The sequence below is a fragment of the Triturus cristatus genome, chromosome 1_2 (assembly GCF_964204655.1).
Source record: "Triturus cristatus chromosome 1_2, aTriCri1.1, whole genome shotgun sequence".
Lineage (NCBI taxonomy): Eukaryota > Metazoa > Chordata > Amphibia > Caudata > Salamandridae > Triturus > Triturus cristatus.
Window position 1 is genome coordinate 308,193,886 of NC_140580.1, and position 25,721 is coordinate 308,219,606.

Sequence of the window (25,721 nt, forward strand, 5' to 3'; positions counted from 1 at the left end):
ATGTGTGTGGGGGTGGGGAGGGTGCACATTTCCCTGTACTGCATGGTAGGCACCAAGTGGTGCCTGCTACATAGTGCAGGGAAATGATCAGCATGGCCTTTTAACATTACGGACGGAGCTGCAGCCAGCGGCACCTTCCGCAATGCTAAAAGGCCAGGATGTGCCCACCAGTATGGCGGGCGCATCCTAATTGCACTGATGGGACTGCCGCACATGCTATGATGGCGGGGGATTGATGTCCACCCGCCATCATAATGAGCCCCTTAGGCATGGGTTGTTAGCCACCACTGGTAAGCTTCAAAAGATTTATTTATGTGATGTGGGATGCATTTAGGTGTGCCTTCAGAAGGCTTTTTCCTGGGATGAGGCTAAAGCCAGGAGACCTGAAGCATCCATTAAGACCTGCTGAAGATATCAATAGGCACGTCTAGGCCAAAATAATGCGAGCCTCATCTCAGAAAGAGAGTTAAAGTGAGTTAATTCTAAGGTTGGTTGTAAATTGGTGATAGCACTGGCAGTTGAATATCACTATTACAAAAACGAGAAAATGTATTAGTGGAAAATGATCTCAGGAAAATAGGTGTACTACTCATGGTAAGTGTATTACCTAGAACTGTCCAATTACAGCCAATAAGTCCTTCTAAAATGGTATTAGGTCATCTGCTGTGCTCGCTCAAATTGCCTCTGAGGCAGAAGATGTACTTAACATGACTCTTCTCCTGGAGGACCATAAATCTGCTCCTTGGGCTACTACAGAGGACCAAATGGCTGATTCCTGTGCAAAGTAAATTAGACTGTTTAAAGCATTTCCTTTACACTTTAAAAGTCCGTATTCTTTTTTAATTCTGTTTGTAACTTCTTTATTGAAAAGTATTTGAATATAAACTTTGCCATTTATATAAATAGAAAACATTGAATTCAATGTACAGTTTTGAGATGCAATACATCTTTGTTTCTCAAAGAGTATTTTTAAATATTTTTTTAAACTTTGTAAAACAATACTGAGGGGATACATTAGAATATGGAACATACCATGATGTAAGGGATAATGCTGTTGGACTGGGAAGGTGTGTGGATTCTAAGCTGGTGGTGAATCTGCTGGAGTTTACTGTTGGTGTACTTTTAACTGGAAGTGAAGAGAAAGGCAGCAGGGATTGCTCCTGGATACTACAATTTTTGGAAACAAGCAGCTCTGCACAGACGGCAGAAATTGATGACGTAACCTCAACCTCTGGAGAAGTGCAATTTACATGTTGGAGAAAAAGCGCTACATGGACATGTGAAATGCGAGTAATCAAGACTGTAAACGGTATGTTTTTTTACCATATTTTAGGGCTGCATTGGTCAGGTTTAATGGCCTGCAAATCAAGGCTAAATTTGGGTAATTTGTTATTTGGGACTGTGGATCAACGGATTGCCGTGTGCAGCACTTGAAATTCAAAATGGTTATTTGTAAGTCGCATTGCTAGGCCCAACACGCTGATGTTTAGCAATGTGCATCAGGAAACCATGATTCCCCTAGTGCGTCGGAAAGACTGCGTTGCTAAGATACATCACACAGGCCTTGTGCTGTAGCTGGTCACATGCGACTGCCTTCTGTAGTGCAGGTCGGCGCTTCAGAAGGGCGGAGAGCTACGGCTGATCATGCGCTACTACCTCTAGTAGTGCACATCACAAAGGCCATGTTTTAGCCTAATGAATGCCAACACGCGCTGTGGGTTTGTAAACACATGCACCACGGCCAACCAGAAAGTCGCCTACAAAGTGGTAATCATAATAAATAAGGAGGTACTTACTTTGATCTTCGTGGGTATCCTGCCTGTGTTATCTTCACACTGACATTGCTTTTGATAAACAAAAGTGAGGAATAGAAAAGAGACTTTCAACTGCTAATTAAATAAGAAAAGAAAAACTATACAAAAAACAAATTTAAAGAGAAGATTTTGAAAACTGGAATGGCCACTACTATTATTTTAGATAATAAGTTACGATAATTATTTTAGATAATTATTTTAGTTAGTTATTTCAGTTTATTATGTTGCCTATTATTTTTGTATTTTATGGTTGTTTTTTAATTTATAATTCTTGCAGATATGGCAGAACAAAGTATGGCAGCACCTTCTAGTTTCATACCAGTGCCCGGGGAGCCCTCAATTCCTTGGAAAAGATGGCGGAACATTTTCTTCACCTATATGTTAGGTATAGATGAAGATAAATATTGTCCGGTACAAAAACAAGCCATTTTCTTGCAACATATTGGAGAGGAAGGCAGAAGAATTTATGATGATCGTCCAGAGCTTTCATTAGGAATGGAAAATGGCCAGCCAATTAATCTGTATGATATGGCACTACAAATGTTGGAGAAGCACTTCAAGCCCAAAGTGAATGTAGTCTTCAAGAGACATAGGTTTTTATGTAGGATACAGGGACATAATGAGCTATTTAGCCAGTTTGCGTGGTTTGGCAGTAACTTGTGATTTCCAGTACTTAATTAACTCTTTAATTTGGGATCAGATCATTAGGTACACAAACAATACACAGGTAAAAGCAAAACTGCTATCTAAGGACACCACCTTAAAGGAATCCATACAGACTGCAAGGAGCATAGAGTACACTGCTGTGTGTATGAGGGAAATTGATATGAAGAAACAAAATATAGGAAGCTCAGAGAAAGATACTGCGATAGAGGTGAAAGAGGTCAGAAAAGAAAATTTAAAAAAACCTATCAAGTGTAAAGGTTCTTCCGATTCCAAGCCTGAGGAACGTAGGACTGCAACATGATATAGGTGTGGGTGTCCAGGATACATTACCTCTAGTTTCACTTGTGGAGCAGGAAATGTGACATGTAGAACTTGTGGAAAGAAATTACACTTAGTGAAGGGTTGTAGATCAAAAGGTTGGGCGGTGGTAAGGAAAACAGGTTTTGTGAGAAAAGGTGAGAGCAAGTTTTTCCAACCACAGAAGGTGATACAAGTGAAGAGGTTGTTTGCGAGGTTAGATGATGAGCGAGATTGGAGTTTTGGGAATCTATGTGAGGTCAGTGGTCCGAGAATTGTGGTTTGAAGACTTATTTATTTATTTATTTATTTTATCTAGGATGATTTCTGTATATCGACTGCACTGCTATATTTTCTTTGTATTCCTGTTGCACTGTTCATACCTTTCCTGTATTTGACTTGTGCTCTGTAGAATATTTCTTGCCTTGTAGAAGGAAAATGTTTATTGTAGTTTTTTCTTTTGTCATGTATATGAAAAGGGGGACATGTGTGGAGATACTATAGAATATGGACCATACCATGATGCAAAGGATGATGCTGTTGGAATGGGAAGGTGTGTGGGTTCTAAGCTGGTGGTGATTTTGCTGGAATCCAATGGAGTTTACTCTGGGTGTACTTTTAACTGGAAATAAAGTGAAAAGAAAGGCAACAAGAATTGTGCCTGGTTACTACAAATACTTTATAATGAAACATTGATAAAGTCAACAGCTCGCCACTTACTTGATTAAATCAAGACTTATTGGCTTTCCCAGTGCCTATTAGATCATGGTGTGAGGCAAATTTAATGGTGCAACTGTACTTGTTGATGACCTATATAAAGATGTAATTCTGAAATTAGTTTACAAGTATGCATAAATTCAAACCGGTCTTTCAGATGGTTAGATGAATAAATAACATAATTAATATAGGAAATTATAAGCAGAATGGATGAGTTGACTCCTGGCACTAATTAGTGAAACTTTCATGTTTTAGATGCTGGGTTATGCTGAAGATCGGAGGCAACATTACCTGATTGAGGTGGTGACCCTGAACAATCATTGGATGCATTTGTTTGCATCTAACTACAAAGGGCACAAGGCTTATAAATGTTATGTTTGACAAATAAATTAAGTCTCGGTAATTACACTGCCATGTCTTTGCAGTTAGAGAGACATTAATGTTAATTTGATGATGGAACTTCAATAGTGTTACTACATTAAAAATATATTGCTATATTTAATAATTCCACCCATAAAAAGATTCATAGACTAATATATGGTATAATGTTTGGTGTACTGGGTAAGAAACAAACCATCACAGTTAGAGACCAAAATATGCATTCTGTAATCAGTAATCAGAATGCTATCCTGTACAAATGGCTACAAGAGTGGCAATAAAATCTGATAGTTGTGGGATTCAGGCCAATATATGAAGTTAGCATAACGTATCTAGGGTTGTGTCCCCCATATGTACATAGGACCGCTTCCTAAGATGGCTTATTCTTTATAGTACCCGGCATGATAGAAAGGGCTGAAAAACCATAGTTCAGCCATATTGGATCGCGACTGACTAGGCCTAGGTCACGTGACACTCTGTAAACACTATCTGTATGATTTAGCTTGTACCAGCCTAAAAGACAGGGTGAATTGTATTTACGGCCGAGGCTCAAGGTCACATCTGCAAAAGGGAGTACGAAGCTAAATTCCTCTGTGCCCGAGGCGAAAGGGAGTCACCCGGCCGACCTTCTTTGAACAAGATAGTAACCTTACACGACCAGATGGTATGAGCTCATTTAGGAGCTCTAGGACTAACTGGTACTTTTCCACTTGCAATGCTTTGTATGCCGTATCTGTAATGTATATAAGTGTTGTTCTGTCAAGGAGCCAGCAGTCTTCGTCGGCACACCTTCTGGGTGAGGTTCGATGGGGCTCCTCTATGTAGAGTTCTGTTGTGGCCAATAAACGCTGGAACCTTCTTCGTTGCCAACTGCTTATTATTGATTCGATATTGCGGGCCACTGGTAAGTGTGGCCCTTGGGATTACTATTAGATTACTTCAGTTTGGCGACCACGAAGGGACCCTGTGACAGGGTCTTCTCCCTCCCCGTAAACAGGTGAGAGGATCGGGGGCGTCTTGGCCGGGTGGGCGGAGGGGAGTCTACGTCCGCTCCGCGCTCCCGCTCGGGGCACCCTCTGCTGCTAGTGACCCTTCACCGGGGTCCTACGGGCTGGACCCAGGAGCTGACCGTATTGATGGTAAGAAGTTGGCAGCGAAGAACGAACATTCGTACCTGGGTGCACCCGGTGAGTAGTTTGTTTGTTTGAAACATGCGCTGTTGAGCGGTGCATTGGTTTGAAGCACGCGCTGTTGGGTGGTGCACTTGGAGCAGTTAACTGTATTGGATTTGAGGGGTCGTGAGTACCCCAGGAGAATTACGGAGGTCTTGCAGGGTGGTCCGGTAGGGACTGACTGTAGAGACTCCGCGGATCTGTTGTGATATTTCGAGATACTGATCAGATGCCTAGTTGTTACCTGTGAGTAATACGCGCCCGGATTGCACTCGGAATGCACTCGGAAACGCCTGTGGCCCTAACTGAGTAGCCATGAGACACATCTGAAGTACGGCTTGGTCTACATCAGAATAGTCTCAGTGGTGAACCAGGAAGGTCATGGGATGGTCCGTAGTCCAGTCCGTGGTCACCCCTGTCTGACCGTATTCTGCCAGTACGGCTTGTCGTGATCGTGTTGATCCTTTTTTTTGAATAATTCTCCACGGGCGGGAGTCGACGGGCTCCGTTCGTTTGTTTGGATGCATCAAATGTTGGTAGGGTGAACTGCAGAAAGTAATGTCGACATACATGTTATTTGTGGTGTAAAGTTTGTTATGTGGTATTTGCGTTTGTCTAACTAACCAACATGTCATGTTTCAGCAAATTGAATTGTTTTGGTTGTTGTCGGACCAGCGACTCTCGGTTGGCCGAGAGTCAGCCTGCCCCTCCGGAGGGCAGTCCTAGTCATTTCATGTATGTGAAGCACGGAATTGCCCCCATATTGTTCAACACCCTGTGGCACAAGTATACCAAAGGTAATGAAGAGTTGCAGTGGCCGAAGACTGGTTCCTTTGACGAAAAGAAAGTTGCCTTCTTACAGGAGCAACTATTCTCCAGGCGCAGCAGACAATCTATGTTTGATGCCTTAAACGCCTGGCAGAAAGAGGCCAAGCAAAGACGAATGAGGGGAGAGAAGTTGGCGAGAGCCAAGGCAGGGCAGACCGTAACTCAGAAGGCTGTAGCCTGCGACAGAGCAAGGGTAGAGAAAGGAATCGATTGTATGAATCGAGAATTTAGGTTGAAAGTTGACAAAAGTTATGTGGCCCGACCCAATGCAGAAGATGAGATAGAAGACCTGCTGGACATGCGACCGCCACCCCCGTATGTCCCGCAACGGTTGTATCCGGAGGTGACAGCTGCTGTCGTATCGGCCGGGGCACAGGCTGTTGACCCCGCGCCGGCGCCAGTTGTTTCTTTAGCAACTTCAGTCGCGTCAGCGCCTCAGCCCCCCTCCTTGCACCGGTCCTTGATCATTCCCGACTGTCCTCTTCCGTCTCGGACAGTATGGCCCTATGGCCCAATTTGCTGTCGGCCTCGACAGCTGAAACAACACAGCTGTCACCTTATCTCATTATGGGAACAAGCCTATAGAGGGGATAGGGCCCCGGCCATCCTATATGACATTTGCACCCAAGCGCATAGGTCTCAGCTGAGTCCAGAAGCGGTGTATGGGAACGTGAACACTTAAGTCAATTACAGAATGCGCCTGCGCGCAGCTAGCTCTGTAGGGGTACAGCAATTCCCGATGCGTGAGGTGCACCCTATCTATCACCCCGAAGTAACCGAGATAATAGACGCACAAGGAGCAGTCACCCGCCCAAGGGTGGCCGCCCGTTTTCAGGAACAATGGGTATATACCCCCTGGAAACGAAGTGAGGTACTTTCTTTGAAAACTCAGTTGTCCGACCCCAGGAAGAACCCTACCGCATATTATAAGGAACTGACAGAAGCCGCCTCCTCAGCGGTGATGACACTGGCTGACATTGAGCTATTCTTTGCTCTGTTGGTACCGGTGGATATATGGCGGCAGGTACATGACCAGGATCATGTGGCGGAGTTCGGAGGAACATGGGAACAATTGAAAGACTGGGATAGGGATCGTAAGCCAGGAGATGAGCCTAGAAGTGAGATATTGGCTTTACCGGACAAAATAATAACCTATATGCACTCCCTAATTCCCCCAGGAAGGTGGATTGGGACAAATTGACTGCATGTAAGCAGAAGAAAGACGAGAATGTGTCCGACTTCTTCACGAGGTTCGAGGGAGTTTTTATTGATTTTAGTGGGCAAGACCTGTCCAAGGAGGGTGGCATACGTTTGTTTGTCAACAGATTCGTAACTAATCTGTTGCCTGAGATATCGGCCCGACTTCAGGCTGCGGAGAGTACCTGGACTACGTCAACCCCCTCGACCATTCTGAGCATGGCCCAATACTATGAGCACCGGGAGAATGAGAGTAAGGAGAAGACGGAACAGAGGTCAAAGGACTTGAAAACTAGGGTTTTGTTACAGCAAGTTGAGAGGGGACGCGGTAGGGTTAGGGGAACACAGAATTTTGCCCCACGAGGGGCGGGGCCCGGACAGGGTGGGGGACGAACTGATTTAGGAATAAATCAGTGTGCCTTCTGTAAGCAGGAAGGGCACTGGCAAGCACAGTGTCCGCTGCTGCAGGCACAGAACGGGGTTTCGAGAGGTCAAGAAAGAGGCCGAGGAGGTGGTCGCCGAGGTGGATATACGAGACAAGACGGAGTTGAGCAAGGTGAGGCTAGCCAGAATTGTTTTGATCATGGTCAAGGAAAACAGTACTATAATGAAGGATGCGTAAGTAATGACTCGGCAGGTTACGGTGAGGCATAGGGAAGCCGAGGACAGAGTGAGGGACGTGTGTCAATTCCGATCGATCAAAACGGACCTTATGTACATGCTCGTCTAATGGATGCATCAGGTAAGTTTCTAGTTGACACAGGGGCTATGAATAGTTCTGTTTCACACGCCCTCGTCCCTGGGGCTGCTCTGTCTGGCCAGAATAATGTGTCTGTCGGTTTCTCCGGAACTCCAGTGGTAAGCCCCGTCTCCCAACCTCTTTCTCTTAACTTGGGGCCGATTTCAATTGACTCACCGTTCCTTCTGACCTCGCAATGTGGGGAGAATCTTTTGGGTATGGACATACTGAAGAGGCTGTATGCCCGCATTTATTGCTCTCCTGATGGTGTTTACTTAACGATTAGGAAACCCTTACCTCCCTCTGGACAATGTTTCTCTAAAACGGACCCTTTGCCCCCCGAGCTTGCCAAGATTCCACAGAGTCTCTGGGCTACTGGAGATACTGATGTAGGGTTGTTGAACATACCACCCATTTCGATCACTCTGAAACAAAATGCTCGATTTCCCAGAGTTCCGCAGTATAAAATTGCCCCCGCGGGGGAGCAGGCATTACTATCCATTGTCCACGATTTGATCCACATGGGAGTGGTGGAAGAGACGATCTCTAACACGTGCAATAGCCCTATTCTTCCCATTCTTAAACGGGCCCCGATAGATCAGAGTCCTGATTATGCTGATACTTATCGTTTTGTGATCGACCTGCGAGAAATCAACAAGATTGTTGTACCCCAATATCCTGTAGTGCCTGACATCACTACTATCCTGACTATGATACCCCCGACGGCTAAATTTTTCTCTGTTATAGATTTGAAAAACGCTTTTTTCAGTATTCCCACACATCAAGATAGCCGTTATCTTTTCGGATTCTCCTTAGGGGGTCGCAGCTTCAGATTTTGTCGCGCCCCACAGGGCTATACAGAGAGTCCTAGTATCTATAGCCAAGCGCTTAAAAAATTGTTGGACACATTAACATTGCCACCCGGTAATGTTTTGGTGCAGTATGTGGATGATCTTCTCGTGGCTTCTGATACTGAGCAGGGTTGCCGACTAGCGACGTCTGCCTTGTTACAGCACCTGGCAGACCATGGTAACAAAGTGTCGTTGTCAAAATTTCAATATTGTCGACCGGAGGTGACCTATCTCGGTCATCTCCTGTCGCAGGAGGGACGACGGCTAACCCCTGATCGTAATCTAACCATATCTAACATGCCTGTTCCTTGCACGCAATGTGATGTCCACGCTTTGCTTGGTATAACTTCTTACTGTCGTCAATGGATCCCTAACTATTCCCTATTGACTAAACCTTTCTTGCATTTAACGACTAAAGACATGCATGAACCTTTACCTTGGACAGCTGAATGTCAGAATGCTTTTGTTGCTCTGAAATCTGCTCTTTGCTCTGCTCCTGTGCTTGGCACCCCTGATTACCGGAAGCCTTTTGTACTCTATGTGCATGAGGTGGACGGTTGCTCGCTTTCAGTGTTAACACAAGGATTTGGTGGTAAACAAAGACCTTGTGCATACTTTTCGGCGGTATTGGATAATGTCGCCAGGGCACTTCCTAGTTGTCTGAGAGCCACGGCTGCGGTTGCTGTGGCGATCCGACAATCGGAAGGGCTCGTCCTGAATACGGACCTGACAGTGATGGTGCCCCACGCTGTGGACGTATTATTGAACAGGACACAGACTCAGCACTTAACTAGTGCGCGTCTTACGGGGTACGAATTGACTCTGTTTGCACCACACATTACTATAGAACGTTGTGTCACCTTGAACCCTGCTACGCTACTACCCCTTCCCCCGGAGGATCATAGTCAAGATATACATGATTGCATATTTCGGACAGAAGAGGAAACGAAGGGGCTGATAGATTTGACAGACATTCCTTTATCTGACCCTCAAGGGGAATTGTATGTTGATGGCTCATGTTTTCGGCTACCCAATGGCACTACGACTGCCGCTTATGCAATAACCACGTTGCAAACAGTAGTTGAGACGGCTAAGGTACCTTATCGATCGGCCCAGGCTGCCGAGTTAGTCGCACTACTAAGGGCTTGTGAATTGGGTGAAGGGCTGAGGATAAATGTCTACACCGATAGCCAGTACGCCTTCGGCGTAGCACATAGCTTTGGAAGATTATGGGCGGAGAGAGGTTTCCTTACATCCCATGGACAAAAGATACAGAATGGTCAATTGGTGTTGAGATTGTTAGCCGCCCTGACCCTGCCCCAAGCCATAGCAGTTGTTAAGTGCAGTGCGCACAAAGCTGTAGTTGATGATGTGGGGAAGGGTAATTCCTTTGCAGACAGAATCGCTAAGGAGACTGCCCAATCTAATACCACCTCCATGTTTGTAGCAAGTTCTCATACTGGGATGATAGAAGCGGAGGCATTCAGTAACACTATAGACAGCGTAAGAGACTTGCAATCAGAAGCGACCCCTGAAGAACTACAATACTGGCAGGAGCAGATAGGGAAGCTGGATGACAATGGATGTTGGGTTGATCTGTCTGAAAGATGTAGGTGGCTGCTACCGAACGCCTTTGTGACTGCAGTTGTGTCCATGGCACACGGTCCGGCACATGTGGGGATTCAAGGCATTTGCGCAATCCTGGATCCTGTGTGGTATAATACCAACATTCACAGGGCTGCGAAGCATCTAGTTCAGAATTGCATGATTTGTCTACAACATAATCCGGGGGGTAGCATCCCTGTTTTGACTGGTAGCTTCGCGCCACCCACCTTGCCTTTTGAGGTACTACAAATGGACTTCATTCAGTTTGAACGGGTTAATAATCTTAAGTATGTTTTGTGGGGGTCTGTACGTTTAGCAAGTGGGTGGAGGCGTACCCTACCAAGGAGAATACTGCCTTAGCCACTGCGAAGGCCTTGGTAAAAGAATTCTTTCCCCGCTATGGGGTACCCCGGGTGATTTGGAGTGACAATGGGACACATTTCAATGCCGATTTGGTTAAACATGTTTGCAAGAGCCTGGCGATACAGTAGAAGTTTCATGCGGCTCGCCATCCCCAATAAGCAGGATTGGTGGAAAAATATAATGGAATCCTTAAATTAAAACTGGCCAAGTTGCAGGACACCACAGGTCTAAAGTGGCCCGATCTCTTACCTCTAGCTTTACTATCTGTAAGGACTACTCCTCACTCCCGTAGTGGAATATCGCCATATGAGGTGATATTTGGTAGGCCCGCCAATGTATGGGGCGTGCCTCGACCAAAATCCCTTAGAGACATCGAGTACCCTATGTTGGCAGACTACCTTTATGCACTAACTAAAGATCTTCGTTCCATTCATCAACAGATAACAGCAGCGCTGCAGCCTCTGCCGGAGGGTCCCGGACACGGTGTGGAGCCTGGACAGTGGGTTCTGGTTCGGAACTACCAACGGAAATCGAGTCTAGACCCACGCTGGACCAAGCCTTTCCAAGTGCTTCTGGCCACAAGGACGGCTGTGAAGGTCGAAGGGAAGCGGCATTGGATTCATGTGTCCCACCTCAAAAAGGTTCCTCTTCCCTTGCCGGATGACCAGTGGGACCAAAGTGAGGTGTTGAGACCTGAAAGTTGCAAGTCAGCCGGAGAGTCACCTTCCCCGGACGCCCGAGGAGAAACGGATGGGCGAGAGGAGGGTGTCGTAAGTTCGGCGACATCTGTAAAAGGTAATCAGGCATCTGGGGCCACAACGGGTGACAAGAGAAGTCACGCACCCAATACTTTACCTGACCCCACTGTGCCTGTTTTTTTCATTAATCCTGAAACACCGGGTCATATACGCTATAACCTGCGGCCCCGACCAAAGGCAAAGATCCCAGGCTCAGGCTAGAGAATGAGAGCGAGAGATCTGGGTAGCCTCTGGGAATAAATAAAAACACTGGACTGAACCCGTTGAGAGCTTGGAACTTTTTGATATTGCTCTGTTCAGAAAGAAGAGAGAGACATTGGTAGACTGGTGGGGCCCAGGTGGAGTTTTTCTTTCTTTGAAATTACCTGGAACAATAGGAGTCTGCCTGTGAGGCTCTATAACGGACACAGGAAAGAAGCACCCTCCGGCAGGTTGGACTGCTTGTGGATTTTCTGTTTTCCCGAGCTTATAACTGGACTTTTAGTGAGAATGTACCCTTTTGGCCGTTTTGTCCCTGAAGAGGAGCGTCCCATAGTACACCGCCCTTTGCATCCACATTTGCCAATGTTTTCTACTTGGAGCTTGCGTGCGAAGATTGTTTTTATTGTTATAATAATTGTTTCATTAATGCTATGTTTAGGAATGTTCATTTATTTAGAATTCCGTTATCCTGTACATACCCTGATAGCTACCACTCCCGTCCCCGAGGAGCACCATTTTCAGACTTTTGCCCCGCATAAAGAAAGGCACCGCCAGACCTATGTAAACAATGCCTTCATTGAAATGTTGCACCAAACCCACAGTTCAACAAATACCACAAACTGCTGGGTATGTGGGCTCCTCCCTTCAGTGATGCACAAGCATGATCTGTTCATTTCAATGCCATTGTCATATTTAGGCAGTTGTGAAGGATGGTTCAGATTATTGTCAATGATGTATGAACATTATGCTGTTGATGGTCACCGATTTTCAGAGAAAGACTATGATTTGATTCTGGCCTATATAGAAAGACATCAGGGATTCACCCCAAACGCTGAAGGTACGGACGGTACTCTGGATCCTACCGCTTGCATGAATGTATATATGGAACGTGAGAATGACACCTGGTTAAGGGATGAGGTATCGGATTTCGTGTCCTTCAACTTTACTGAATATTTTAGATATTTCCAGGAGCGAAATGTGTCAAATGACAAAGTCATCCCGGTCCCTGTGCTGAACAGCACGTCCTCCTTTTGCATACATGGTACTGGCCATTTAGTTGTTGGTTACAGTAGATGTAACTATAGCTATAGCCTACACACGTTTAGCAGCCCGCCTATACTCACCCCCCCGAATGTATATTTTGTATGTGGAGAAAATGCTTACACTTGGCTTCCGAGAGGATGGTCAGGTAAATGCTACTTGTCTTTCTTATATCCTCCTGTTTATATAGCACCTTCTGATTATCACCGGTCTCATTCACTGAATCGGCGAAGCTTAAACTCAGTAAAAACTGATGGAGATGCCACCGATCAGACTGATACCCCTGCCCAACATTTTGTCGACATAATAAAGGGAGTTCTGCCTATATGGGGACCCATTGTGACCAGTAAAGAAATTAGGAGACTGTCCCGAGTGGTAGAAGGAGTAATAAATACCACTGCTGGTATACTGACCAATATCACAGTCGAGCTTCAAGCGACCCGATTTGTGATGCTTCAGAACCGCCTTGTTTTAGATGTCATTCTAGCTGACCGTGGGGGAGCATGTAGAGTGATTGGCAGCTCCTGCTGTGTATATATACCTGACTCCGCCCCCTCAGTCCATCTGGCCATACAGAAGTTACATCGGTTGGCATCCGAGATTCACATGGAGACCGGAACCTGGTCTATTTCAGGCTGGTTTTGGGGTCTCCTTACCACTTGGGGTTGGAAGATCTTCATGTGCCTTTTAGGAATAGGAGGTTTTCTTTTCACTTGTTGTATCTGCATCCAATGTGGACCCGCTTGTTGTTCCTATTGTGCCACTCAAGTGCGCCTTGCCTTACCTACTCCTAAAGCAAATCCTAGTAAGATGAATGCTCAACTAGTCCAGAAGGAGAAGGAGATACAAGACATAATGCAAATAGACGAGGGAATTTTCGAAGAATAGCTCCATGAATAGCTACATTATGCTAAAAAGGGCCGTTCTGTGGGATTCAGGCCAATATATGAAGTTAGCATAACGTATCTAGGGTTGTGTCCCCCATATGTACATAGGACCCCTTCCTAAGATGGCTTATTCTTTATAGTACCCGGCATGATAAAAAGGGCTGAACAACCATAGTTCAGCCATATTGGATCGCGACTGACTAGGCCTAGGTCACGTGACTCTCTGTAAACACTATCTGTATGATTTAGCTTGTACCAGCCTAAAAGACAGGGTGAATTGTATTTACGGCCGAGGCTCAAGGTCACATCTGCGAAAGGGAGTACGAAGCTAAATTCCTGTGTGCCCGAGGCGAAAGGGAGTCACCCGGCCGACCTTCTTTGAACAAGATAGTAACCTTATACGACCAGATGGTATGAGCTCATTTAGGAGCTCTAGGACTAACTGGTACTTTTCCACTTGTAATGCTTTGTATGCCGGATCTGTAATGTATATAAGTGTTGTTCTGTCAAGGAGCCAGCAGTCTTCGTCGGCACACCTTCTGGGTGGGGTTCGATGGGGCTCCTCTATGTAGAGCTCTGTTGTGGCCAATAAACGCTTGAACCTTCTTCGTTGCCAACTGCTTATTATTGATTCGATATTGCGGGCTACTGGTAAGTGTGGCCCTTGGGATTACTATTAGATTACTTCATAGTACCACGACATCTGTCTAATCATCTTAAACTCTCATATATATTTTGTTTTAGAATATAGTGTGGGTCAAATGAACTGGTATTGTACCAGATAGATACCCTATATAAGGATGTAAGGCCTGATGAACGATAATATCAATTAACTATTTAAAATTGCAAAAAATCACTGAATGTCGATTTCTCAATTGCTAAATCATTCTTAAGAAACTTTACCTTAACATTGATTCCTTAAAAGTCATATTTTCCTGATCCCCCAAAGGTGAATTTGTGAAAATCTCACATTGTTACAAATTGTGGATGTTGTATTGGTAGTTGCTTATGATATCACAAACTGAAAATATTTCTCCTGGAGTACATCGCTGGACAGGAGAGATCACAGAAAAGGTGCATAGAAGCTTTTTACACAACTCCAGTTGTAGAAAGAGGAGAGTGTCAGGAAGAGAAAAATACATGTTTTATACATAGACCTCGAAATCCTGATGGAAGAATTTGTGCCATATAAATTGTTTCACAAAAGGTCTTTCTCAGTTCCTGAAGTAACAAAACAAAATGTCAGGTCATTAGAAGAGAAAAGGCTGTAGGTGTGACACAGATCATCAAATAGATGTAAAAACAGTGGTATGACCTAGGATCACATTAACAGGAAACATTTGTTAGTAGGAGAGGAGATGTAGTTTAACCAGCAGAGTCATACCTGCCAAACATGATATTGGAGAAATTAATTGTGAGACTTGTAGCTGTCTCCGCCACATTCTTAGGAAAAAGATTCATGGGCTGGTAGGGATCACTTATACTGTCACTAAGATGAAATAAGTCTTCACATCCCAATTTAGGAACTCCATGTTTGAAACACAAACATGTTTTAGAACATTGGGATGTTGAAAGCTCCATTGAAGACAAAGGAGTAGCTCCAGGTTTATAATGACTGGTAATTTAAGCCCAGAGATCCAGCATTTCAATGTTTGTCTTTCTGTTTCTCTCTTTTAAATTTAGAACATTTTACACTTAGTGGGTGGAATCTTTACAGCTCTTCTGCTTTGGGCTATACCAGTTTTTAAAGTCCCTCACACTGGTTATAACTCGGGTTTAGAGCGTATAACAACTGGTATTGCCCTCAGCAGTGGGCAATAAGGATATATTAGAGGCTGTCCCCATTAATTTACACTATGTACTGGTTTTTCCTACAGAGGACACAGTACAAAAGATGGAAGAATCAGGTGGCATGAAGGTCGAAAACAAACCCCACTTGAAATTCTACTGTCCCCCTTTGGGTGTGCAGCACATACCCAGAGCAACACAACCACCCCATCAGTTATCACCTGCATTACCACAGACAGCAGTGATGTTGCATTGCTTGCAACAGAAACAATGAGAAGATGTAGAGCTGTAGTAAGAGCAAGGGTCACAAGTGGAGATGACGATGATGTCCCATCACTCTGGAAATTCTGTTATTTTTGAGAGATCAATACTGACATTGCAGCATGATTATTTGAAGGCAATGTTCATTTTGGAAGACTTAGGGGCCTGGATTGGATCATGAAATGGTTTCAGGGCAATCACTGAGGGACATAATTCACTGGCCATGTACATAGATGCAAAGGTAGAGGCAGAGAAGTGATTGCACTATGAAGATCACATCATGAAGGTTCGCTCAACATCCCATAGTCAGGTTAGAGGTATTTGGTAGAGCTTTAGTTAGGCTACAGGTAGGCTGTCCCATAACACAATCAATTTACAGGTGAAAATGGGGCTATGTAAGAGTAATATCGAAAGGGGTTTGATGCATTGGAGGTGACAAAGATAGGTCATGTTGAAAATGGGAGCATACATGTGCTCCAGAAAGAAAGAAGGCATTGAGTCTCAGCATGTGTGTCTTTTCCTTAAATGACAGGCGAACAGCACATGAGGAGTCACACTACAGAGGAAGATAGAGTAGGTGCAGTATCAGATGCAGAGAGGGACAGTGTAGGCAGAAGAAAGAAGAGAATTGAAGGAGTGAGATTATAAGTTTAATTCTTTACCTACGTGTCATGTTCTCAGTTCATTTTGTGTACTCTCAATACTATTCATCCTTCAATATTAGAGAGGACTAGCTTAGGTTTTTGTCGTTTTTTGTAATCGAACCTGTGGATAGAAAAGGTTTATTTGTCAATCATTCAAGCTGTGTTCATATGTACTAAATATAACTGAATGAAATGTACAACACTTACTTTAGAAATGTTTGATGGTGATGTCTGTTCTTCATGCCCTTCCCTTTGCTGCTGTAGTAGCATTCTGTTGTGGTGACATGACGAGAGTGGGTGGACCATCATTACCAGAATCCTCATTCTCTGGGCAAATGGGGAGGCCTCCCTTCATTGCAACATCAGAGGGTGATACAACAGCCCTTAGCCACTTACTGCAGTGTGAACACTCCAGAATATGCCTTTGAGAAGGCCAAAGTTATACTTCACTACACACAGTGTTTTCTTGTTCGCAATGTTGTAAATCCTTCCACTTTGTGACTGTGGATGCAGATAGAGTGTCAGAAATCTGGGCCGAATGATATATGCACTGTCAGCTTCAAGAGTTATTGTATTTTAAGGCATGTATAAGATGTGGAGATAGATCATGTTAAGTGGCTACCGTGTTGTAACTTATCTAACAGGCACACCTCTCTAGTTGCTAAATGGTCGTAAATTGCACAATGGTGGAACATGTACATGGATGAGCCTATTCAGAAAGGTACATTTACCCACGAATAAATCTACGTGTGTAAATTTACTCTTGCAGTTTGGAGTAAATTAACTACTTTTGGCTAGTCACTGTGTCTAAGTGTAAATGTATCCCATAGTGTGGATTTACATGCCTCTAACCCCTGAAACCAAGGGGTGGAGCCAAATTTACGAGTGCAACGTTGCTACTTGTAACTTTTTCACATATAGGTTTAGATCTCTGCCACTATGTTGGGATCTTTCCATGGAAAAAATGGGGAATATTATTAAAGTTTGTTATTTTTTAATATTCATTTTAGTCAGACCCCTGCTCAAGAAGCCCTCAGCAGACCCCACCGACCTCAAGAACTACCAACCCATCTCCCTCCTCCCCTTCGCGGCCAAAGTCACAGAGAAGACCATCAATGCACAACTAACTAAATTCATTGAAGAACACCCCACCCTCGACCCTTCCCAATCCGGATTCCGCAGCAATCACAGCAACGAAACTGCTCTACTCGCCGCCACAGACAACATCAGCACCCTCCTCGACCAAGGACACACCGCGGCCCTCATCCTACTCGACCTCTCTGCAGCGTTTGACACCGTCTCACACCACACATTCACCACCAGACTCCACGACGCCGACATACAACGAACCGACCTCGACTTTATCCGCTCGTTCCTCACTGGCAGAACCCAAAGAATCAGACTATCACCTTTCCTCTCCAAACCCACGGAAATCAACTGTGGAGTGCCCCAAGGATCATCGCTCAGCCCCATGCTCTTCAACATCTACATGGCCCCCCTCGCCGCCATCGTCAGACAGCACAGACTCAGCATAATATCCTACGCCAACGACAACCAGCTCATCCTCTCCCTCACCAAAGACTCAATCACCACCAGACTCAACTTCCAGGAAGGAATGGAGGAAGTCGCATCCTGGATGAGCAGAAATTGGCTGAAGCTCAACTCAGAGAAGACAGAAATCCTTGTCCTCGGACCCTCCCCCTCGGCATGGGACAACACCTGGTGGCCTATGGCCCTCAGCAGTCCCCCCACTCCCATGAACCATGCCCGAAACCTCGGCATCGTACTCGACTCCTCCCTCTCCATGACACGACAGGTCAATGCCATTGCCTCCAGCTCTTTCAACACCCTCCGAATCCTCCGAAAGACCTTCAAGTGGATTCCCCCCCGAGTCAAGGAAGGCCGTCACCCACGTGCTCATAACCAGCAGACTGGACTATGTAAATACCCTCTGAGCCAGGATTAATAAGTCTCTACTCTGCAAGCTCCAGACCATACAGAAATCTGCAGCCAGACTCGTCCTCAGCATTCCTCGACACAAATGCACCACCCAACACCTACGAAACATCCACTGGCTCCCCGTTGAGCAGAGAGTCACTTTCAAGATACTCACCCACACCTACAAATGCCTCCACAACACCGGACCCCAATACCTCAACAAGAGGATCTCGTTCCACATACCCAAGATAAACCTCCGATCCACGACCTCGCCCTTGCCAAAACCCCACGCATCCACAGAGCCAGAACAGGTGGAAGAATCTTTTCCTACATCGCAGCCAAGACCTGGAACGAACTCCCGCTCAACATCAGACGCACCCCCTCCCTGAACATCTTCAGGAAGATGCTCAAGACATTGTTTTTTGACTGATGGGGGTACACCCCCCCGGGCCTTGAGACCCTCATGGGTGAGGAGCACCCTTACAATTCCCCTCATTGATTGATTGATTGATTGATATTTTTGTACGATAAAAATAACCTAAATTAAAATTATTATTTTTACCCCAGAGGTGAACATTTTTAAAGTTAAACCACTTTTCCTCTTCAAATCAAATGTTTACTATATAATAAAATAATTAACGTATATTCATTTATTATATAAATATTATATTGCAAATGGATTAAAATAAAAACACCTCGCATAGCAATTTTATCTTTAATTAATTTAGGACTCCAAGGCTGGGCTCAAGCACATTTACTACTGTTTTGTCTCCTATAGGGCAGTAGGAACTTTGCAGAGAGGTAGTTTGTGAATAGTAATGGTCTTTATGTTTTTTAATGTGTATTTGTATTATTACAATGCCCTTCCTTGTACTCCTCCTTAGCCCTTCAAAAAAAACCTCCCATTTACTACTAGATATTCCCCATTTTCACACCTCTCATACCAGTCCTTAAACATTCACTAAAAAGTAGTAAACTTAATAGCCAGCGACTACTGTAGTACTACTTTACGTGCTACAAAATGTAGTTTGTGAATTGGGCCCATTGTGTGCACTGCCAGGATACAGGGCAACAAGGCCTGTTATTAGGAAATAACTATTGCATACTACCTATAACTATTGCATATTCAGGAAATGGTCATTTTTACTTGCCTGATGGGGCACATATTATTACTTGGGAATCAGTTATACAGCCAGTGACTTGGGGGAAATTGGACTATGCTGCAATATTGCACCATAGTATCCAGTCAATCCACTTGTGTAATGGAAAAGGCAATAAGGGGTTCTTTCCTACATAACAGGGCATCTACAAATTACTTGAACACTGGGATAGTTCACTTAATTGAATTCCACCAGCCACCTATGCCCTGGCGATTACCTAATGCTAGCATGTGTGATGAGCACAGGATGGCACATAAGATGGTATTACTTGGCTGAGCTGGGTGCTCCTAGCCAAAGTAGGGTGACGTTAATTAATTATGTCTAAAATGATGTGGCTGCTCAACCAGTACTTCCCATGTATATCCCCACACTTATCTCAAAGAGTTTAACATGCTGCCTTTAAACCCTCTCTTTTCTACTCCACAGTGGGCCTTGCAAAATGTTTGTTCATCAAACCCATTATTCTGAAATTAGATTATATGTATGAATAGATAGAGAAATGTTTTTAAGTTGGTTTGATGAATGTAATGATCCAACTTGTGAAAACAACTGAAGTTTCAATCTGATTGGCCCCTACCCTGTCCGTGTCCTCCTATGATGAATCCATTTGATGCAGAGTGACTCATGCTAAAAATACTGGAGAATCAATCCCTCCTCAAGTTCCTCGGAGAAGAACATAAAAGGCAGCTTTCCTGCAAAGACCAAACTTTACAGCCTAAGCTTGTACTTATGTGCTACAAGATTTATGGTTCTGAGATTAATTTTGCTCAAGAATGGCCGAATATCAACCAGCAACTGAACACCGACTAGACATGCATGACCTCGTCATGCAGGAGGAAGGTTCTGGCCTCTGAGTGAAAGAGGCCTCTCCCTTCTGATTCAGTTGTTCTCTGAGATACTCCTCTGCTACCTTATTTTATATACAAATGATGACTATCCTTGCAGGCTTGATGATGTCCATGCGCTCATTTATCATGCATCTCTACCTTGTTCTGAGGTCGAGGATTCAAGCTGCAATGCATTTGAGCAAATTATGGTGTGGATCCCATCATGCATAAATTATGAGCTAGTATATAACATCTAGGTATAAAGTATATAGTCCTGTCAGCCCAAACTCCACTGAACAGGATCCTACTCCTTGTAAAATGTCCCAAAAAGCAAATAAACTTATGAAGTAGTTAAAAAACCTAGGGGCATATCAGCAACAGCCGGCGATAATTATCGCTAAGCGCACTTAGCGCTAGGATAATTATCGCCGGCTAGCGTGGATTTTTATCGCTGAGATAGCGTGCTATTAGCAACGTTTATCTCAAAAGCGATAAAAATCCTAGCGCTGCTTCAAGGAATGGAGACTGATTAGGATAGGCTACCTGGGCGATGTATGGAAGGGGAGCGCTCCTAGATCCTTTGACTACCTTAAAAAAGAGTACCAACTGCACGACTCCCAACACTATCAGTATCTGCGCCTTACACATGCCCTGCGCTCTCACATACACTCGGACTCTTCGCTCCCAGAATACTCTCCTTTGGAGGATAGGCTCCTACTCGACCCTATTCCACGGGAACCCACAGCTACCATCTACCGTAAGCTCATAAACAACATGCCTGACCACTAGGTGTCCCTGCGCGAAAGATGGGAGGGTGACGTCGGAAGCCTGGAGGACGAGGATTGGCAGGACACCCTGCAAGGCCCCCGCGAAATTGAAATCCGTACTCGGTTCCGCCTCGTGCAATTTAAAATATTGCATCAGGTGTACTACCCGCGTACCCACTTATTCTCATGGGGCAGGAGCCTGTCTCCTCTGTGTGTGAGGGGATGTCAGGGGGAGGGTACTTTCTTCCATATTCTGTGGGAATGCCCAAACATAGTGCCCTTCTGGACCAAAGTAGCACACACGATGGCGACAGTGGTGGAACCCAGGTGGCTACTCCTTATGAGCCATGGACTGGTCCAGGTACAACGAGATCTGGTTAGCAACAGCGGCTGGGGTGGCAAAACGGAATATAGCTAGTAGCTGGGGGGCGCAGGCACCCGCACAATGGGACCAATGGCTTAGGGACCTGGATTGGTGTCAGAGGGCGGAAGAAACGATCTATAAGTCCAGAGGATGTGCTAAGAAATGGAAGAGGGTGTGGGATCCCTGGCGCAAGTATCGAGCCATGCGGGTGGGGTGGGATAGGGGGGACAGTTGTAACTGGCCCATTCTACTGCCAAGTTGGTCCTCAAATGTACAATATAATGCTGTTTGTCTGCGAGTCATTTGAACACTGCTGTTCAATGTATGAGACCTTGAGCAAAGTTAATAAAAAGATTTTTAAAAAAATAATAAATCCTAGCGCTAACTGCCAAATGGGAGATTATCGCTCACGTTTGGTGATAGCTTGCTGATAGGGCCTCAAATACTTAGCCATGATATCCGCCTTACATAGGATATCCTGGCTAAGTCAGTTTCAAAGCAGGCGTAAGGAAAGTAGCAATAACAGAGGTTATCGCTACTTTTCTTGTCGCCTTGCTGCTTTGCGTGAGGCTTGATAATAGGAGAAATGTCGCTTAGCGACATTTCTCCCGTTATCCTGGGGAGGAAAGCCCACTTTGCATCTCATTAGAGATGCAAAGATGGGCATTAGGAATTCAGGCGCTAAGGCAAGGATTCACGCGATAGCGTAACCTTGCTGATATAGCGATAAAATTATCGCCACTTTTCGGCCGAAAACCGATGGTGCTAGGGGCTTGTAGATATGCCCCTTGGAAACACTAGAGGGCATATTTACAAGCCCCTAGCACCATCGGAGCGACACTATTTTTGATGCCCCAGTGGCGCTGTCTACTGGCCCATATTTACAAGGCCACCAGAAGCCACTTTGCTTGGCTTTACACAGCCTTGTAAAATGGCCCTCTTTCACCACAGTACTCTGCATCAAATGGGTGTGTCACGGGTGTTGCTGTCTGTGTTTGAGCACAGCTGCTGTTTTAGCACATGTGCAGGGAAGAGTAAATATGGCACATCCCTGCATTTTTTAAATGACACAGCTCGGTGCAACAAAATCGCTTGCGGCACTGTAGTGCGCCATTTCATTGTAAATATGCCCCAAGGTCTATCTCAACTGATCTCCACCCTTGGATATTCAGCAAATGATCTGCTGAATCTCATAATCTCATATTTACCTGCAACATCAATGCATCAGAAATTTCCATCAAAATCTATTCTTGAATAGACCACAAAAGCAAAATGTAACCACTATAAACAGAAGTACACTTACCTGCTCATATCCTTAAAGAGTTTTTCACTGACAAGGTTTCACAAAGTTTTTCACACTATGGTCATATAACCTCCCTCTGGTAATCGAAAAGTTTTGAACTTAAGAAAAAAACCTCATTTGTCCAATACAACAAAAAGCAATTTCTTGAGTTTCAACCTGGAGATAACTGGTATCTTATACACCTAATTTTAATAGGATAAAGTTACAAATAAACTAAAGTGTTCAATAACCATGCATTCTGAAAAAAAACATTGATTATCCCTTAGGAACAAGCTAATGACAGACCCAAATTGAACCACCCCTTTATTAGTGAGATTGTGAAGGGTGAGGTAACTTGACAAATACAAAGAGTTTGTATAGTCAGACAATGTAAATGGGAGACATTTAGATCAGACAATGGGACAGACACTAAAAACAGCAAATATCAAAGAAGGTCTCAGCATCTCACTTGGCTTGGTGCAACCATAAATACTATTTCAGCTGCTTACTATACAGTGGATCTCAGAATATGTCTGGAATGAATGGAAAAGTGGGGTTAGAATCTCTGGCACTGCTCTAGAGGGATACTATTTATTATTATTTAAACACACCTTGCAAGATAGGATTGCCCCCTCCTCATCTCAACTAGATTGTTGCAGGGTTTGCAGCTTTCTCCATTTTTCTTCCATTTCTATAAGAGAGCGCTGACCCAGGTTATTTCTCGGCATCATCTACAGTCCCAAATATATACAGACTATATCCAAGCATATAAGTGCCTGGGCATAAAAATAGATCGAGGCACTATCATAATTCGCTTCCTATAACTAATTGAGTGATGGATGAAATAGAGCTAAAACTGTCTAAATAATTCAAAAACTCAAATTCTCAAAATCAGAGAGCATTCAAGTGACAGTATCCCATTCAAATGGCCGCAGGACTTTGGAACTGCCACAATTCCATCTCAAGTTGTATTAACCTGAGTATTTGTTAAGACAAACATACTTGTGATCAACAAATCACAACAGTGGTTAAAAACAACAACTCATCCTCATGTTGCGGAGAGGGATTCTTAGATTACTTCACCTGGTTGTATGCCATGGTATGCAAGGTGACAATAATGACTTGCAATTATACTACCTCCACTACGTTAACTTACAAATACATTGTAAGTTAATTATATATTTACTATTCTCAACTTTATCTATACTTATCTGGAGAGCTAAGTGCAAGGGGTTAAAAACTGTTATTATTTACTTACCCCACACAACTTGGGGTAGGTCTATGTAGTGGATTCAATGTTATTGCAATGCAATATATTTCACACCGTACAGTGACCTCCCTCACCCATTAGCTATCACACAAAATTGAATGGACATTGTCTATGCTACAACACCCAAGAAACTGATCCAGAACACTCAAAGAAAGTCGATGCAAGCTGTTAGACTTAATGTTAAATTAAAGAAATCAGATCATATTATTCCAGCCTATACACCTGTCCTGGCTTCTGGTGGCACAAATAATAAAAATCAAACTTCTCTTCAAAGCTAAGGCAAGCAATAATCCAAAATGTATTCAGATGTTATTCATCAACTCCACAAAGGATCACCACCCTGAAGTGGTCAAGGGGCTTGCATGTTTCAGTGACCTATTGAGTTATGCTGGCGGGAGTTTAGTCTCGTGGCAGAGTCTGCCAAGCCAGACAGGTGAAAAGGTAGAGAACAGAAGAAGTATCATCCACTGGCCCTACATGTTGGGGGTTGAGCACAAGGATAACAACCTTGTCCCATAAAAAAGTATTTGTCATGGAACCAGCAGCAAGAACCACTAAATCTTCTTGGCACAAGGGACTCAAAGTCTCTGAATGAGACATGCATAACTGACATCAGTTAAAGTCACAAGGAAACTACTGACAGGATGATGGAAGTTCTGACTGTCAAGTGAAAGACCAGAATCAGATTCTGGAAAGTATGGACTATGTATGGCACAGCAAAGCTGACTAAAATAACATCAAAGATGAGGCGCTACAAACAACGTATCCCAAGGTTCAGCGAACGCAGGTAGGCTGGATATGGAAGTATGAAAACCACCACAGGAATGACTGTACTGTACTCGGGAGGGAACGATGACCAACATCACGACGCAGTAGCCATCAGACAGAGACATGCCTAATTGAGTGGATTTAAGGCACTAGCAGACTCATGGAAGCCAGGTAAAAAGGTCAACAAATCAACACCACCTTTATCAAGTACCATGCTCCAACAAATTATGCAAAGGAAACAGTCAAGGAAATATACTAACAACAGATGAAAGCTGAGCTTGAAGACATGCCGAACAATGACTTGAAGGTTATGATGGTGAACTTGAATGCTATAGTGGGAAAGGACAACACAAACCATGACCAAGACATGGGAAAGGCTGGTAATGGAACAATGAATGACAAAGGAGAAAGACTGTTGGAATTTTGTACCACCAATGACACATGATTTACTCTCCTCCCACAGTGATATTCAAAAACTAATTTGTTGCTCACTCAATGGCAGAGACAGAAACCAGATTGACAATCTGATGATAAGCAGCATTTTGAGATGGTCACTAGAAGATGTCGAGTGAGTAGGGGAGTAGATGTTAGCAATGATCTGATCATCATTTAGTGATCGCTCTTGTGAAGCTGAATCTCAGAAAAACAGAACTAAGCCTGGGCAAAGCACTACGCTCGCGTAGTTTGCGAAGTTCGCGCTACTTCGCACTACGCGAACTGCACGTAGCACAGTGCGAACACGCGTAGCGTAGTGTTGCGTAGTGCTGCGGTCATTTTTTGCTTGCTCGCGGTCCTCAACGTCAAGTTGGCGACCGCGAGCAAGCAAAATGACATCCCGGCGAGACTTTTTCCTTGTTCGCGATCAGCAACATCAAGTTGGCGATCGCGAGCATGGAAAATAAACCTCCCGGCGAGATTCCCACCGCGAGGAGGTCAGGTTTCTCATTGCGAGTGGTCGCGTATGCTCGCGACCGCTCGCGATGAGAAACTACCAGTTCGCGTTGAGAAAGTTGCCGCTCGATTAAAAATCTACTCGAGCAGCAGAAAACTACAGCTCGCACTGCGCAAGATGCCATTTTCAATGATTGCACAGTGCCGGTTGCTTGTCCGCACTGTGCAATCATTGAAAACGACATCT